The sequence below is a fragment of the Palaemon carinicauda genome, chromosome 5 (genome assembly GCF_036898095.1).
Source record: "Palaemon carinicauda isolate YSFRI2023 chromosome 5, ASM3689809v2, whole genome shotgun sequence".
In the NCBI taxonomy this organism is placed as follows: domain Eukaryota; kingdom Metazoa; phylum Arthropoda; class Malacostraca; order Decapoda; family Palaemonidae; genus Palaemon; species Palaemon carinicauda.
The window spans coordinates 180,200,055-180,206,966 of NC_090729.1; the positions used below are offsets into that span (position 1 = coordinate 180,200,055).

General features: G+C 33.1%; 1 protein-coding gene across 2 annotated transcripts in view; it reads right to left on the minus strand.

The window, feature by feature from the left end:
• The window catches only part of LOC137641657 (uncharacterized), an 83,002-nt gene extending 78,192 nt beyond the window's left edge, over positions 1-4,810 (minus strand). Inside the window, exon 1 of one of the 2 annotated variants that reach the window (XM_068374412.1) lies at positions 4,508-4,810. The gene's annotated coding sequence lies outside the window, so the exon portion shown is untranslated. Of the gene's footprint in view, positions 1-2,542; positions 2,650-4,507 lie in introns of those variants that run through there. The other variant, XM_068374411.1, reaches the window with a different exon arrangement.
• Between the last annotated feature and the right edge of the window lie 2,102 nt (positions 4,811-6,912).

The window sequence follows — 6,912 nt, forward strand, 5'->3', positions numbered from 1 at the left end:
TTCCAAACATCTTATGTACAAAAAACAAAACGCTAATAGTTTCGAAGTAAATAAACCGCAAACCTTTAAAGTTAAGCAATTGCAACAGAACATGAAGGTATAAATCGTGATAAAATTTTGCAAATATTAGTAAAAATGTCTGGGAGAAAAAATAACATACTGCAGCTGTTGGCAACATCATCGCAACAGGATTTTTTTTTCTTTTTTTTTTTTGTAAATCCACGGGAAGGATAAAAACATTTAATGTTATTTAAAATTCACGTGCAATTTAAAAGAGTAAACAGACAATTCACGTGTCTTGTTCTATTACAGTTATTGGTTAATTATCAAAAGGAACTGCGCGTCTCAATGCCATGGTCAATGACATGTGATTTTGTCAAGCAATGCTAAGAATATACTGTATATATATTTACCTTCGAGAGAGAGAGAGAGAGAGAGAGAGAGAGAGAGAGAGAGAGAGAGAGAGAGAGAGAGAGAGAGAGAGAGAGAGAGAGAGAGAGAGAGAGCAGGATGAAAGAAACCATGAAACGATTTTCACTTCGTAAAAACCCAAACTTCTTCAATCGACACGAATATATAAACAAGTTAAATTTCTTTGACACTACTGTCACCCAACTGACGCATCCCTGCACCTGCTTATCCTCGGTCTAACTGACGGAAACACTACCCTTAAATAACAGAATTGTCGCTAATATGTCCAATTCGCTGACGTCAAGTTAATATTTTTTCATAGGGAGCAAATTTTAATGGTACGGGTGACTTAACACACTGTTATTTATCACTCCAGAAATATTATACAGTAGGAAGCAGCCGAAGGGAAGTTCCATCAGGACGACATGGCTATCTCATACGTCAAAATCCCTTTTTTTTTAGCCCAGGTTCGAAGACTTACATGTTCTATAGCTGATGATGTTATTGGCTCTGATGGACTAACCAAATGGGGGTTAGAAGAATATAAGATGATGAAGAGGAGGCGAGAGAACGGGAGATGGAAAGGAAGAACTTAAAGAAAGAATAATTGGATCTGTCTCTTTTAAATTAGACAGGTTATAAAAACAAAATAAAAAATGTCAAAGCAGGGATAGAGTTTAGAAGCTTGACAGCAGAAGGAAAGCCAAAACATAAATGAAAAAAAAAAAATACGAAAGACTAAAGACAGCAGCAGTAGCCCGGGCAAAACACGAAGCTCTATTAACGGGAACAGCTGGTTTCATACAAACGCCAGCCATTATTGCTCACACAGTTTTGTAAATACAAGACAAGTTGACTCTTAGCATTGCTGCCTTTCTCTTACAGATCTTATGTCGTTTCAGAACTTCGTGGTTTGGAAATAAAATTGCTATTTTTATGCCCTTAAACTCATGGATATGTAGGATAACTATGGGGTAAACCATTGATAAATAAAAAAAAAAAAACAATAAATGTGGGCAAAAACAAATCCACTAGAAAAAAAGGCTCACAAATAAAAATTATAATTATGACCAATGCAAACTCATCGGGTTTATCGCCAAAAATTTATAAGTATAATTTTACCTTTCCTAAAAATTGGCGGGAAAACAAAATATCGAAAAAAAATCTATTAAGAACTAAATTTGTGCCGTATGCTAACATATTAGAAGATTTGTTAACTTAACCCATCAGATCAATTGAAATCTCGACAAGACTGAATTCCATAATTGTTCACAGCGCAGTTCCGAGACACGTGCATAAGAAAACAAGTCAACATTATTACCAACTCTGTTAATTCAACAAAACTCTTGTGTCAAAGTCAACCATTACTTTATTCATAAAATGTTCTTTAATATTCTTTGAGAAAAAAAAATATATGGTCTTGGTTCTGGGGTCATTTATAATTTATTTCATCAAATTAAAATTGAACCAGATACTAATTGTTAAGCTATATATGCAACAATATTTTACCATGGAGCAATAAGAAAGACCAGAGAGAGAGAGAGAGAGAGAGAGAGAGAGAGAGAGAGAGAGAGAGAGAGAGAGAGAGAGAGAGAGAGAGAGAGACTATGTTATCATGGGGCAATAAGAAAAACCTGAGAGAGAGAGAGAGAGAGAGAGAGAGAGAGAGAGAGAGAGAGAGAGAGAGAGAGAGACTTCGTGGTTATAACTTATACTTAAATGTCAATGTTTCAATATAAAAAAATAACGCTATGGCATTAATATTTCTAACATCCAAGATTGCGTATCAAAAATCATGATAGCCAGGAGACAAGTAGAGAAAAGTTCAGGATTTTGTGTCTAGAAAAATTCAGGATTTTGTGTCTAACGACTTAACGATGATGTATCAGGTGGTAATCTACAAAGTTGTGTATAAACAATCATATCTTACAGTTGAAAACAATAAATGTCATATGCTCCGGAGTGTCGATATTATACATAACGATCCAGTTATTGAAATATTTTCTTGGGGAAGAAATAAACTCGAAAGCAATATCACACTCGTAGAAACTGTCAGTACTATGTATATATTTCTACCCAGAAGCAACTGCCTTTAATTGCGTTCTAAATACATAATGTATAGTTCACAGACCTTACAAACAAGTCGTCCTTTCAGTCAAAGAATTCGGGTGAGGTTACCAAACGTCCTCAGGAGTCTCGAGCTTGGACGCACACGTCTTTCCTAGAGGAACACTGATCCACAACTAAACTGAAGTCACGTGACTCACGAGTTAAAGTCAGGTCAGGGTTGCCAGGTTTTCTAAGTGAGAAAAGGACAACTTCTGATCAACTGCAGCTTTAAAAGGCCAACCCATTAGTAAAAAAAAAGGCCAAAAGTATAGCATTAAAGGCCAACCTTTTTATAATATTGCTAAATTCTAACCAATTTAAAAAAGGCCAAATTTGAAGTTTTTAGCCTAAAAAAGGCCAACCTGGCAGCCCTGAGTCAGGTTGCAACGCAGTGGCAGGTATGCATGCATACGCCCTTCTGCATTGGGGAGGGTTTTCGAAAATAATAAGTTAGTTTTTATTGCAATTGACATTTTTGAAGGAAGATTATTGAATTTCGCAAACAGCATCGCTTTTGGAATGATTTCGTTATAATTTACTACGAAACCAATGAATCACATGGTAGGCTACAGTAATTGACATAGCCTATTGGTATAACCAAGGCTGTTTATTGCAGAACTAGATATCATATTCATATTATATATATATATATATATATATATATATATATATATATATATATATATATATATATATATATATATATATATATATATATATATATATATATATATATATATATATATATATATATATATACACATATATACATATATATATATATATATATATATATATATATATATACACATATATACATATATATATATATATATATATATATATATATATATATATATATATATATATATATATATATATATATGGTGTGTGTGTTGTTTACATTACTTCAGTAGTCCTATAGAAAGGAATATTCGTAATAGGCCATGAAGTTCGTAATACTCTATGCAAGTTAAGAGGCGATACTAAAATTGGAATACACACACTAAAAAAAAAAAAAAAAAAAAAATCCATACAGAAAAAAACTGTGGTAGATAATTTAGTTTACTTGAACTACCCACTCAACTCCAAAAATACACTTTGGAGAAATATTTTGGTTTCCAACTAAAACTACTGAATCATGAATTTTGAATAAAAAAATATATCTTAAAATTTAGAAAATAAGATCCATATAATGAATTTTGATAGTCTTTTGATATGATTCATTTGCTAAGATTTTTTTTTTTTTTTTTTGCAAATCGGCTTGTAATTTTATACCTAAACTACTTGGTTTTATTTGTTTTAAATACGAAATAAAGTTAAATCCTTAAAATCATATGCTAATTTGCTTCAGTTTTGCTACTGCCCTACAGTTATTATTAACAATAGATTACTATTAAATAACTCCGAAATGTTCGTTATTTAAGATGACTAAGGATGCAGACATGACATTAATTCTGCCTTAAATTTTCACAATAAGAAAAATGCATTTGATATATGAATGTGGACTATATGGCCCAGAGCTTGGAACGGGGAGGTATCTTACTTTTAGATTGCTTTACCTTAAACACGGGCTCTTGCTTTGACAGACCGTAGTAAGCGGAGGTTAATTAGCATTTAGTTAGAATGGAAGTAGAAAACCAGAAAATAAATTTAAAGAGGAGCTGTCTTGATTTCCAAGTATTTTTTTTCAGAATCTACGTCATTTTGCTCATTTATCATCATTGTGCTAAGCTACAACCCTACTTGGAAAAGTAGGATGCTATAAGCCCCAGGACTCCAACAGGGAAAATAGCCCTGTGAGGAAAAGAAATAAGGAAACAGAATAGCGTGCTTAAGTGTAATGTACCCCCAAGCAAGAGAACTCTTACCCCAAGACCGTGGAAGATCATAATACATAAGAGGCTGTGGCAATGGCAGTCATCACGGGTTCATTAGCCTCTGACATATTGAAAAAAAAAATTTAGCTAATGTTTTCATTACTTACCTTGATTAGGCTACATGATTGTGAAGTATCCAATCTTCAGAATTAGCTTAACTGTATTGTAATTGTAGTCATATAGAACATATTTGAATTAATTAATGAAATTGGGCTATATAATCCAGTACTGGGGCCTATGGGGGCATTCTACACCCAGGTGCTACGGGGGGATAACCAAAGTTACTAATGGCACTGGCCTACACACCACCCCACTAGAGAACCGATTTATTCTGCTAAATAGAAGTTTCAAAAGTTCCAAAATAAATGTTTATGTCAGCTTACATTATGGCCCTCCCTGTTTTATCAAAATAGTTTAACTGAAGTGGCTAACCAAATCGATTTCACAACGCAAAGCCAAAAGCACTAAATGTTATCAAAGGTTAACTACACAAGTTGAGAACTTTCTGGCTCCAAAACAGTAGTTCTTCTTCTTGTCAATCTCCTTCACAAAATCACAATAGAGCAGAGGCAAATCTAGAAGTGATAACAGATTTTTCGATTGGAAATACTTGGTTAAATTATATATATACACACACACATTTATATATATATATATGTATATATATATATATATATATATATATATATATATATATATATATATATATATATATACATATATATATATATATATATATATATATATATATATATACATTGTATATATATATATATATATATATATATATATATATATATATATATATATATATATATATATATATTATATATATATATATATATATATATATATATATATATATATATATATGTGTGTAAAAAAATTTCTGCCTCTAACAGAGAAGGAAAATTGACAAATCTTACAAATGATAATTACTGAAAGGAATTGGCAAACTGACTGGTTTCCATCATATGTGGAGTGAGTTCTACCAGACCCATGGCCCATGGGTACTATTAGTGTTAGGGGACGGCTACCGATAGCTTTTCAAATTACATCCCTTTCACAAATATCTTCTCTGTAACTTCACAATCCAATAAAGACGAAGGTTTTGCAAAGATAAAGGTGTTATTGACAGAAGCAACATTAGTTTTTGTTCCTTCTTCATGGTTAATGTTCTATTTTTCTTTTTTCAAAGCTGCCATATTTCTTTTACTCATGAGTTCTTATAGCTAACATGTTCAAAACTCAATTCAACCAACATTCTCTTAAGAGCCTGTTATTCAGCTCTCCAATCACCAGTAGGATCTCCATCTTATATCTTTCCTCTCTCAGAAGTTCAAAAGCTAAGGCCATGTTCACATAGGCTAGCTTTGCTCTGAAAACGCTGATCGGTGTGACGTCAGAAATGGGGAGACTAAAAGGGTTCCCGAATGTACTTACAGCATAACGAGCTATCGTGGCTTTCCCTGACAGCAGTATTTCAACTTGTGTCCCATGAATAACACTCTGCCTACCAGTCAGGAACCATATGGTCACTTTGCACATTTCAGCCAATGTCTGTGTGCACATTATTTTAATTATCTAATTAACCAAATACTTCAACTGGTCTTTGATCTACCATAGCTTGCTGTGCCCGCAATTCAATATTATCTTATTGCTCCTCTGTTCCACGTTGAATCACACAGCCACCTACATTCATCATCTGGTTGATAGTCAGATTTCTGGGACACAAGTTGGAATACTGTTGGCTAGAGAGGCCGGGTCCTTGACGGATAAGGATGTCACCTACAAAAATATTACCGTTTAGAACAATTTCATGTAAAATCTTCAAAAATTATCATCTAAAAAAAGACAAACTAAACAAGTGTTTCCAGTTATTTTACCCTTTATGATAAATACTTTAGGTGAGTATGACTATTATGAGAATTTTGAAGTCCAAATACAGTTTAGTACAGCATATTACTACCCTTCATTGTAGTAGTACAGAAATCTACCAGACTACCCATATGGTTGACAACTTAATGACATTTAACCAATCAGGTGACAAGATTTCTTAGGTTCAAATTTATCAATTTCATTTCATACTCTTTTAGTTACACTAGAAGCAATATGTATAATATACTGTAATAATAATTGAATTATTTAAAAACAATGAACAAGTTCATTGATAAATAGCAGCAAACTTTTGTTTTCATTTTTTCAATGGAAAATACTGATGGTTTTAGACTGGACCAACACCTAACATCTGTTCAAAGCTATCAGACTCTCTTCCATCACTTCTCCAGCAACTGATCGACGCTGAGGGCACATGGATTAAATATTAGTAAAGGACTAATGCACCACTAGGGTAAAAGGATGAGTTTAACTTCTGCCATGAAATAGCGCTGTTGGCCGGGATTGAACTTGTGACTACTGTATAACACCACGAGGCAACTTGTTACCTGTCCGTATCCAAATTTACATTATACCCCATGACGATGGGCTGATGCCCAATTCCCTTACCTTGCAC